Genomic DNA, 11,815 nt, shown 5'->3' with positions numbered 1-11,815 from the left:
AGTCTTTTTCAATGAGTCAACTCTTCGCATGAGGTGGCCAAAGTATTGGAGTTTCAGCTTTAGCATCAGTCCTTCCAATGAACACCCAGGACTGATCTTTAGAATGGACTGGTTGGGTCTCCTTGCAGTCCAAGGGACTCTCAAGAGTCTTCTCCAACAACACAGTTCAAAAGCTCCGCTTTCTTCACAATCCAATTCTCACATCCATACATGACCACTGGAAATGCCATAGCCTTAACTAGATGGAGCTTTGTTGGCAAAGTAATGTCTCTGTTTTTGAATATAATATCTAGGTTGGTCATAACTTTCCTTCCAAGGAGTAAGTGTCTTTTTTTTTTTTTTTTTTGGTTTTAAAAATTGTTTTATTTGGGAAAAGTGCATCTTACAAAAGGGCAGCTGCAAAATACAGAGACCTCTGCAACAATTACTGTTTTAATCTTTTTTTTAAGTGAAAAGAACGAGTGATATCCGAGGCATCAGAGCAGTAGATGGACACATCCGGGGCACCTCCAAGTTATTTTCAGGAAAGAGCAACAAAACGCAAAGCTAAAATTTCAGATCAAGGAATTCTTCTAACAATTTAACATTATCTTATCTTCTGGATTACCACCCTCTGTTTCCCCTTTTAGTGGAAAAGCCTGACTTACTGTACTGTCAACCAATGACTCCATTACAGGAAACGCCTTAGAACGTAGTTTTGAACCTCACTGTCTAGCTGCAAAGCTTGGGGATGGAATGAGGCAAATACCCACAAAAAAAGGAACACAAAAACCTGACAAAAAACACCTCAAATGAGGACAAAAGTCTGTCAAAGTGCCTGGACTGAGAAGTCTAGGAGATCATACAACATTAAACACAACTCCAGACCCAAGCCCTAGGTTGTGTTAATACATGGCATAACCAGATAGTTTGCACTCCCGTGGCTAAGCCCATTTCTCTATTTATACAGACAGAGCTAGCACTGCTCTATTAACAGCTACCAATAAACTGCTTTGTCCTTTAAGATCTATTTGCCACACGAGGCTGAAACCACTAAACCGAGTTTTTTCGCTAAGGCTACGAACACTGCGTCTATGCAGGGATGGGAAGCTTGTCACGCACTCACACTCATATCCCAAGTCCCTCGGCCTTGGGGAGTCAGCTTCCAACTCTGCATTGTTTTCTTCCACTCCCATCTTATATGTGTTCTTTCACAGTTTTTCTATCACACTAAAGACGGTAAAAATCTCAAATACATTCACACCTGGTTCTGGTTACCCAGTAGTATTATTACTTGTGTGCAATGAAACAGAGACCAAAACCACAGGACGAGTGCACAGGGCAGGGGTGACAGGACAGAGACCAGACGGAAAAACACAGATGTGCAGATTTCACCAGAAACCAAGTACCCACCTCCCAAGTCTAGAGCAGGAGGAGGCGACTTGCTACAGTTCAGATCCTGCACCCATCACCCCACTGCCTGGACCCCCAAAGCAGGGGCCAGTGCTGATACTTCTGAACCCGGGGTCCTCCAAAGTGAGTCCTGGAAATCCAGGTACGCTCCCCTCGAACTGTGTGGATCTGGTGGAAAATCGTGACGCAACAAACCTACACTAACTGTCTGACAGTTGAATTCATGTTACAAAAAAACTAACTTTCAGATTTATTTTTGTAACTTTTTCAAACAGAGAAAACAACATACTCCTTGGGGAAACGGTGAGGGGTTGAGAAGACAGGCCCTGGGTAAAAATGATTACGACAGCACCTGGAGCTGAGAGGCCTGCCGAGGAGAGCAGCCCGGGCGCGGCCGCCACCCCCGAGGCCCGCTGCCGCCTGAGGCTCGGCAGACCAGTGCATGCGCCCCACCGAGCTGCTATAGATCCAAGTCATAAAAATCTTCCAGCTCATCGTGAAACAAGTCCCACTCGTCTTCAGAGTCTGTCAGGTCGTCGTCCCCACCTGCAGCCAAGAGCATAAGCAACATCTCGCCCAGCTCAAAGGTGACAACCTCCTCTTCGTCGTCAAAAGGGTTGCTGTTCTCTCGTTCCTCAATGAGTTTTGTTCCGGGGCAGCCCTACTGTGGCCGGGACTGCCCCTTCCTCCGCTGAAGCCCCCCTGCAGGGCTCAGTGACCAAGGAAGACGCGGAGAAGGAGCAAAGTGCAGTGGAGACCAAGAAGCAGCTCTGCCCGTATGCTGCAGTGGGGGAGTGCCGCTACGGGGAGAACTGCGCGTATCTGCACGGAGACGCATGTGACATGTGCGGGTTGCAGGTCCTCCATCCCGTGGATGCCGCCCAGAGGTCACAGCATATAAAATCCTGCATCGAGGCCCACGAGAAGGACATGGAGCTCTCGTTCGCGGTGCAGCGCAGCAAGGACATGGTGTGTGGCATCTGCATGGAGGTGGTCTAGGAGAAAGCCAACCCCAGCGAGCGCCGCTTCGGGATCCTCTCCAACTGCAGCCACACCTACTGTCTCAAGTGTATTCGCAAGTGGAGGAGTGCTAAGCAATTTGAGAGCAAGATCTTAAAGTCCTGCCCAGAATGCCGGATCACATCTAACTTTGTCATTCCAAGTGAGTACTGGGTGGAGGAGAAAGAAGAGAAGCAGAAACTCATTCAGAAATACAAGGAGGCAATGAGCAACAAGGCATGCAGTTATTTTGATGAAGGCCGTGGGAGCTGCCCATTTGGAGGGAACTGTTTTTACAAGCATGGTACCCTGATGGCCGTAGAGAGGAGCCACAGAGACAGAAAGTGGGAACATCAAGCAGATGCCGGGCCCAACGAAGGAACCACTTCTGGGAGCTCATCGAGTAAGTGTCTTTTAATTTCATGGCTGCAATCACCATCTGCAGTGATTTTGGAGCCTCCTAAAAACTAAAGTCTGACGCTGTTTCCACTGTTTCCCCATCTATATCCCATGAAGTGGTGGGACCTGATGCCATGATCTTCGTTTCCTGAATGTTGAGCTTGAAGTCAACTTTTTCACTCTTCTCTTTCACTTTCATCAAGAGGTTTTTTAGTTCCTCTTCACTTTCTGCCATAAGAGTGGTGTCATCTGCATATCTGAGGTGATTGATATTTCTCCCGGCAATCTTGTTTCCAGCTTGTGCTTCTTCCAGCCCAGTGTTTCTCATGATGTACTCTGCATAAAGTTAAATAAGCAGGGTGACAATATACAGACTTGACATACTCCTTTTCCTATTTGGAACCAGTCTGTTGTTCCATGTCCAGTTCTAACTGTTGCTTCCTGACCTGCATACAGATTTCTCAAGAGGCAAATCAGGTGGTCTGGTATTCCCATCTCTTTCAGAATTTTCCACCGTTTATTGTGATCCGCACAGTCAAAAGCTTTGGCATAGTCAATAAAGCAGAAATAGGTGTTTTTCTGGAAGTCTTTTCCTTTTTCTGTGACCCAGCAGATGTTGGCAATTTGATCTCTCATTCCTCTGCCTTTTCTAAAACCAGCTTGAACGTCTGGAAGTTCACAATTCATATATTGCTGAAGCCTGGCTTGGAGACAGGGATCAAGACCATCCCCATTTTAACATTGCATTCCACATAGGTCAGTCTAAAATGGCATATTTTAATAACATATGAATTCTTATTTGAAATTATTAATGATTTCTTTCAACAGATATAAAAAGAAACGTATTTAATATGTAGTAACTAGAGCCTCGATAGGCTATTTATTCCAGTATTTAACATTCAATTTAGGTAAAAATAAAAATATTTGATCTTATTTTGAAATAAATAAGATTTATAAAACTGATGAGAAAACAAAAAATTCCCAATAACCTCAAGAACTAAACTATTATATATATATATATATATAGGACAAATAAAACCTGTAATACCACAGACTGAAATAATTTATCTTAGCATTTAGTGAACATCACTTCAGGCATACACAGACGCAGCTTGTTTTACTTCACTTTCCAGATATTTTGCTTGTTTTTTTTTTAATAAATTGAAGTTTTGTGCCAATCCTGCATCCACCAAGTCGACTGGCACCACTTCCCAACAGCATTTGTTCACCTTGTGTCTCTGTGCCACGTTTTGTTAATTGTCTCAGTATTTTAAACTTTTTCATTACTATCCTTGCTATGATGATCTGTGATCAATGATATTTGAGCTTTTACTATTGCAAAAAAAATTATCCCAGATCATGGTTGACTTTTTTTTTAACAATAAGTGTTTTTTTAATTAATTTCATTTCTCTTTTAGACATAATGCTATTGCACCCTTGATAGACTATGTATAGTATACATATAACTTTTAAATATACTGAGAAATCAAAAATTCATGTGACTTGCTTTACCACAACACTCAATGTATTGCAGTGATCTGAACTGAAATTGCAATTATCTGAGGCATGCCTGTAACCATTACATACACTATTGATCTCTATGTATAAATTTCACATATAAAGACATTTTTAATTGAAATGGAGACTTAGGACTTCCTTGCTAAGCCAGTGGCTAGGACTCCTGCTCCCAATGCAGGGGCCCAGGGTTCAATCCCTGGTCAGGGAACTAGATCCCACATGCCATAACTAAGACCTGGCACAGCCAAATAAATGAATAATGTTTAAAAATAAAAGAAAAAAAAAAGAAATGGAGGCTTGGATTTCCCTTCAGCTTAGTAAAATCACCCGCTGTTATAGCCTGTAGGATTTTTTCCTACCTAGTTTCCTTTATCCTCTACTTCAAAGGTCAGAAAACTATTGTTCATGGACTAAAGACTGCTAGCCGCCTACTTATATAAATTAAGTATAATTGGAACAAAGTCACATGTATTCATTTATCTATTGGTGTTTTCTCACTGTAAGAGAAAACTTCAGTAGCTGTGACCACAGACCATTTGTCCAACAGAACATAATGTATTTCCCAACCACCCCTTAATGGAAAAACTCTGCTGATGCTGCTCTACTCCATACTGTACCAAAAATATTACTTATTTTCATCTTTCTAGGTGCTTTTATCTTATATGCTAATAATGTAGCAAACTACATAGGGATGTTATGTAAGTTTTATACATTTACTTGAAAAATATGTTATATATGTGTGTGTATGTGTGTGTATTTGTTGTTCAGTCAATAAGCCATGCCTGACTCTCTGCAACCCCATGAACTGCAGCACACCGGGCTTCCCTGTCCTTCACTGTCTCTCGGAGTTTGCTCAGGTTCAAGTCCATTGAACCAGTGATGCTATTTAACCATCTCATCCTCTGCTGCCTTCTTCTCCTTCCACCTTCAATTTTTCCCAGCATCAGGGTCTTTTCCATTGAATTTGTTCTTTGCATCAGGTGGCCAAATTATTGGAGGTTCAGCTTCAGCATCAGTCCTTCCAAAGGATATTCAAGATTGATTTACTCTAATATTGACTGGCTTGATCCAAGAGTCTTCTCCAGCACTACAGTTCAAAAGCATCAGTTCTTCGGCACTCTGCCTTCTTTATTGTCCAGCTCTCACATCCGTGCATGACTCCTGGAAAGACCATATCCTTTTCTATACAGACTCTTGTCAGCAAAGTAGTGTCTGCTTTTTAACACACTGTCTAGGTTTGTCATCAATTTCCTGCTAAGAAGAAACTGTCTTCTAATTTCATGGCTGCAGTCATCTCTGCAGTGATTTTAGAGCACAAAAAGAGGAAATCTGTCACTGTTTCCACATTTTCCTCTTCTATTTGCCATGAAGTGATGAGACTGGGTGCCATGATGTCAGTTTATTTTTTAATATTGAGTTTTAAGCTAGCATTTTCACTCCCGTCCTTCACCCTCGTCAAGAGGTTCTTTAGTTCCTCTTTGCTTTCTGCCATTACAATGATATCATCTGAATATCTGAGGTTGTTGATATTTCTCCCAGCAATCTTGATTCCAGCTTGTAATTCATCCAGCCTGACATTTTGCATGATGTATTCAGCATATAGGTTAAATAAACAGGATGTCAATAAACAGTCTTGTTGAGCTCCTTTCTCAATCCTGAACCAGTCAGTTATTTCATACAGGGTTCCAACTATTGCTTCTTGACCAGCATACAGGTTTCCTAGGAGACAAGTAATATGGTTTGGTATTCCCCTCTCTTTAAGAGCTTTCCACAGTTTGTTATGATCCACACAGTGAAAGCCTTTAGCTTAGACAATGAAACAGAGGTAGATTTTTTTTTTTTTGGGGGTTAATTACTTTGCAGCATTGTATTGGTTTTGCCATACATCAGCATGAATCTGCCACAGGTATACACGTGTTCCCCATCCTGAACCTCCCACCCTCTTCCCTCCCTGTACCATCCTTCTGGGTCATCTCAGTGCACCAGCCCCAAGCATCCAGTATCATGCATCGAACCTGGGCTGGCAATTCGTTTCATGTATGATATTATACATATTTCAATGCCGTTCTCTTAAATCATCCCACCTTCTCCCTCTCCCACAGAGTCCAAAATACTGTTCTATACATCTGTGTCTCTTTTGCTATCTCGCATACAGGGTTATCATTACCATCTTTCTAAATTCCATACATATGCATTAGTATACTGTATCAGTGTTTTTCTTTCTGGCTTACTTCACTCTGTATAATAGGCTCCAGTTTCATCCACCTCATTAGAACTGATATAAATGTATTCTTTTTAATGGCTGCATACTACTCCATTGTGTATATTTACCACAGCTTTCTTATCCATTCATCTGCTAATGGACATCTAAGTTGCTTCCATGTCCTGGCTATTATAAACAGTGCTGCAATGAACATTGGTTTTTTTTGTTTTTTTGTTTTTTTGTTTTGTTTTGTTTGTTTGTTTTTTTTTTTTTTCCTGAAATTTGCTTGCTTTCTCTATGATCTAGAGAATGTTGGAAATTTGGTCTCTGGTTGCTCTGTCTTTTCTAAACCTAGTTTGGAAGTCTGGAAGTTCTCAGTTCATGTAATTCTGTAATCTAGCTTGGAGGACTTTGAGCATAACCTTACTAGCATGGGAGTGGAGTGCAATTGTCTGGTGATTTGAACGTTCTTTAGTACTGTCCTCAGGAACTGGGATGAGGATTGGTTTTCTCTTAAGAGGACCAGAAACTAACACATCTACCTGCTCTTCCTTATCTGGTAACTTCAATCATTCCACAGAAGGTGGCCCAGGAGTCCTCCTATCCCATGAACATTCATACCATTTTTTTCATGCTTTACCTCAAGCTCTGAATTCCTTATTAAACGAATTGAATTTGTCCTTACTCTTTATGTGATTTTGCTTAATTTTGATACATTCTTCTGATATTTTAGAATGGTTCATTACTTTGTTCTGTATTCTTGGACTTACATGGAAGAGAGACTCAAGGCCATGGTCAGCCTTGGAATCTTGATTTAGAATCTGAAGTTAAGTAATGAGATGTTTTGAAATATATCAATGTGTGATATTTGGTGTTGTTTCTCCTTTCAATCCTAATAAATATAAACATTTAATCACTTCTGGTTCTTCCAGATAGATTATTTGTTGGTTGGTATAATTTCAGAGAAAATACTATTCTTGTATTTTTTCTATAAATAATTCAATACTATCTTTCCTACATACAGTCTATGGCTTTAACTACAAATATGCACTTTATAACTTTGATATGTTAGAATTAATATTTGCCATATGTTTTAACCTATTCTGCCTAAAGTTCTTATTTTACCAGCAAATACTGGATCTATTTTCTTTAGTGAACATGTCTTAATGTATTTTTAAGTAACCAGTAAAATTGCAGTTTACTCTAAATATTTACTGCAACTTTTGGCTTACCTGACTTATAAAAACTTAAAATGTTTTTTTTTTTTTAAGTATTCTAAACCAGATAAGTTTATAAACAAAGTACTTCCAGAAGATGCAAAAAATATTAGTAAAACATTAAAGGACCAAGGTATTTACTCAGAGAAATTGAGGAATGATATAAACTAGCCATTATTATTATAGTTTCTCGGCAAACGCTGACTAGTTAGAATCAACTATAAGCCTTCTGTAAAACAAATTTTCATTCATGTAACTTTCCAGGATTTTTTGGAAAAAGTTAATATGAAAAATATAATTTTCTTGTCTTTTGAAAGTCCTTTTTAAAGTTAACATAGAAATCTTTTTTGCTCTCTGCACTTTAATGAAAGTTAAAAGAATTGTAATTATAACATAATAGACCTAGAAATAAAGAACACTATCATTAATTTTCCATGCAGTTTACAGTCCTTATGTGTGATATACATGCTCTATACTGTTAAATTATAGTGTTTAAGGTCTAGATAAGAAAATAATTATAAATCCTGTGATTTAAATAGCTAAGTAACACTCACTATAATTGATTTATTACTTCTGTTTTTCAATGATTTGTCCACATAATAATACATACTTTCAAAAAATGCTTCTGATGTAAAAATGCATTTATCACTCTTATTCAAATGAAATAGAGTGCCAGCTTCTTGTTAATGTTCAGCTTTGATACGTCAGCATTCTTTTCCTCTGCTTCTAATATATTTGCTCTATTTTTATTGAATAACTATTCTTATTCTTTTATCTCCAAATTCTACAAGATTAACTGTGTTCTATGAGAGCAAGTTATTAAATGAAATTCTATAACAAAAATCTAATTTTATTAAAATATAGAAATCAAGACACAGGTATTACAAACTGAACTAAGAAAGCTGTCAACCATCTAAAAATATTTTAAAAGCCCATCCACACATTTGAAAATCAATGTGAGAGAGCACCTTGGTTCTCAAATGACCCTTTTCATGACGATCTGTTTCAAAGAAATTCAGTGTTAAAAACATCTATGCTTGTACATTCCTCAAAAGAGACTTCAAGCTCTGACCAAGATATCCTATTAAACTTTCCCTCCCAAATCAAAATAAACAAAACAAAACAAAAATCTAAGAAAGCTGGAAATGTTTAAAAGCACAAAAACATCTGATAACATGGAACAGCAACTACAGCAGGCAGGACTTGCATGGTTACCATCTATGGAATACGGAAATATTGTACTATAAGCACTTTCTTCACTATTGGCTCTGCTAGAGGATTTTGACAAACTCTTTGCACACAGTCCAAAGAGCACTGACATTGACATGGGCTGAGGAGGCAGAACTTATATTTAGGGATGACATAGCATATGGGACTGGAGGACCAAAACTTCAAGAATGAGGAGGCCTCAGTCAGTGAGCCTATATTCTGTGAATAGTTTTACCTTCAGCCTGTAAAGTCAACAGGTTTCAAAAAAGTGTCTTTCATGCTATCAAAAAATTTTAAATGCTATTAACTAGAAGTAAATTTCCAAAGACAGCAAAGAACATAAAATGGAAAGAGAGCCATAGGAATGGACTGTAAAACTACTAGAATTAATGTATATCAGAAAATATTGGAAAAGGCAGAAAATGTCCTCCCAAAATAAGCAGATATAAAAGAATCAAATGCATTTTAAAAAATATATAGCTAAAAAATATATATATTTTAAGCTACAGTTAACTCTTAAAAAATACAGGTTTGAATTTCATGGGTCCAATTATAGGCAGATTTTCTTCAATAATGTACTGGAAATATTTTTTGAGATGTGACAATTTGAAAAGACTTGCAGGCAGGTAAACAATATAACTTAAATTTTAAAACTTAAGGAAAAGTCAGGTGTCTCAAGAATGCATAAAATGTATGTGTGTGTATGTGTATCATACAAAATATATGTTTGTGAACAGTATATGTTATAAATAAGGCCTCTGGCCAAAAAGAAGCTACTAGTATTTCAGTCTGGTGAGAGTTAAAATGATACACAACTTTTGCAAGGAGAGATAAGAAAGCTATCCTCAGTGATCAATGCAAAGAAATAGAGGAAAATAACAGAATGGGAAAGACTAGAGATCTCTTCAAGAAAATTAGAGATACCAAGGGAACATTTCATGCAAAGATGGGCTCAATAAAGGACAGAAATGGTATGGACCTCACAGAAGCAGAAGATATTAAGAAGAGGTGGCAAGTATAACAGAAGAACTGTACAAAAAAGATCTTCATGACCCAAATAATCATGAAGGTGCGATCACTCACACTTACCTAGAGCCAGACATCTTGGAATGGGAAGTCAAGTGGGCCTTAGGAATCATCGCTACGAACAAAGCTAGTGGAGGTGAGGGAATTCCAGTTGGGTTACTTCAAATCCTAAAAGATAATGCTGCAAAAGTGCTGCACACAATATACCAGCAAATTTGGAAAACTCATCAGTGGCCACAGGACTGGAAAAGGTCAGTTTTCTTTCCAATCCCAAAGAAAGGCAATGCCAAAGAATGCTCAAACTACCACACAATTGCACTCATCTCATACGCTAGTAGAGTAATGCTCAAAATTCTCCAAACCAGACTTCAACAATGCGTGAACCATGAAATTTCACATGTTCGAGCTGGTTTTAGAAAAGGCAGAGGAACCAGAGATCAAATTGCCAATATCGGCTGGATCATCGAAAAAGCAAGAGAGTTCCAGAAAAACATTTATTTCTGCTTTAATGACTATGCCAAAGCCTTTGGCTGTGAGGATCACAATCAACTGTGGAAAATTCTGAAAGAGATGGGAATATCAGACCACCTGACCTGCCTCTTGAGAAATCTGTATGCAGGTAGGAATCAACAGTTAGAACTGGACATGGAACAACAGACTGGTTCCAAATAGAAAAAGGAGTACGTTAAGGCTGCATATTGTCACCCTGCTTATTTAACTGATATGCAGAGTACATCATGAGAAATGCTGGGCTGGAAGAATCACAAGATGGAATCAAGATTGCTGGGAGAAATATCAATCACCTCAGATATGCAGATGGCACCATCTTTATGGCAGAAAGTGAAGAGGAACTAAAAAGCCTCTTGATGAAAGTGAAAGAGGACAGTGAAAAAGTTTTCTTAATGCTCAACATTCAGAAAACTAAGATCATGGTATCCAGTCCCATCACTTCATGTCAAATAAATGGGGAAACAGTGGAAACAGTGGCTGACTTTATTTTTGGGGGCTCCAAAATCACTGCAGATGGTGACTGCAGCCATGAAATTAAAAGACACTTGTTCCTTGGAAAGAAAGTTATGAGTAACCTGGACAGCATATTCAAAAGCAGAGACATTACTTTGCCAACAAAGGTCCATCTAGTCAAGGCTATTGTTTTTCCAGTGGTCATGCATGGATGTGAGAGTTGGACTATAAGGAAAGCTGAGCGCTGAAGAATTGATGCTTTTGAACTGTTGTAATGGAGAAGACTCTTGAGAGTCCCTTGGACTGCAAGGAGATCCAACCAGTCCATTCTAAAGAAGATCAGTCCTGGGTGTTCATTGGAAGTACTGATGTTAAAGTTGAACCTCTGATAGTTTGGCCACCTAATGCGAAGAGCTGACTCATTTGAATACACCTCGATGCTGGGAAAGATTGAGGGCAGGAGGAGAAGGGGACAACAGTGGGTGAGATGGTTGGATGGCATCATCGACTCAATGGAGATGAGTTTGGGTAAACTCTGGGAGTTGGTGAAGGACCGGGAGGCTTGGCATGCTGCGGTTCATGGGGTCACAAATAGTTGGACAGGACTGCATGACTGAACTGAACTGAACTTTGGACCAAATGAGGAGGCAATGTCCTAATCCCTACACTGTTCAAGGGTCATCTGTATAAGTTAAGTATGAGCTTAAGTACAGAAGAATAGACTAGCAAATTGAGACTGGGATAAATAAAATTACACAGATTGAAACACAAAGAGAAAGAATGAGAAAATATAAACAGCGTATGAAAGACATAAGGGATGCTATGACATTGTAAAAAGCTCTAACATGTATTTAATTGGTCTCCCAAAAAGGAAATGGGGAAGTAGAAC

General features: G+C 39.0%; 1 pseudogene; it reads left to right on the top strand.

Annotated features, from left to right (window-relative positions):
• Nucleotides 1–1,728: 1,728 nt before the first annotated feature.
• LOC114117328 (E3 ubiquitin-protein ligase makorin-1-like) lies at nucleotides 1,729–2,798 on the top strand (annotated as a pseudogene).
• Nucleotides 2,799–11,815: the final 9,017 nt, after the last annotated feature.

This window comes from Ovis aries, chromosome 12 (assembly GCF_016772045.2).
Source record: "Ovis aries strain OAR_USU_Benz2616 breed Rambouillet chromosome 12, ARS-UI_Ramb_v3.0, whole genome shotgun sequence".
Taxonomy (NCBI): Eukaryota; Metazoa; Chordata; class Mammalia; order Artiodactyla; family Bovidae; genus Ovis; species Ovis aries.
This window is presented reverse-complemented; position numbering and strand designations above follow the sequence as displayed.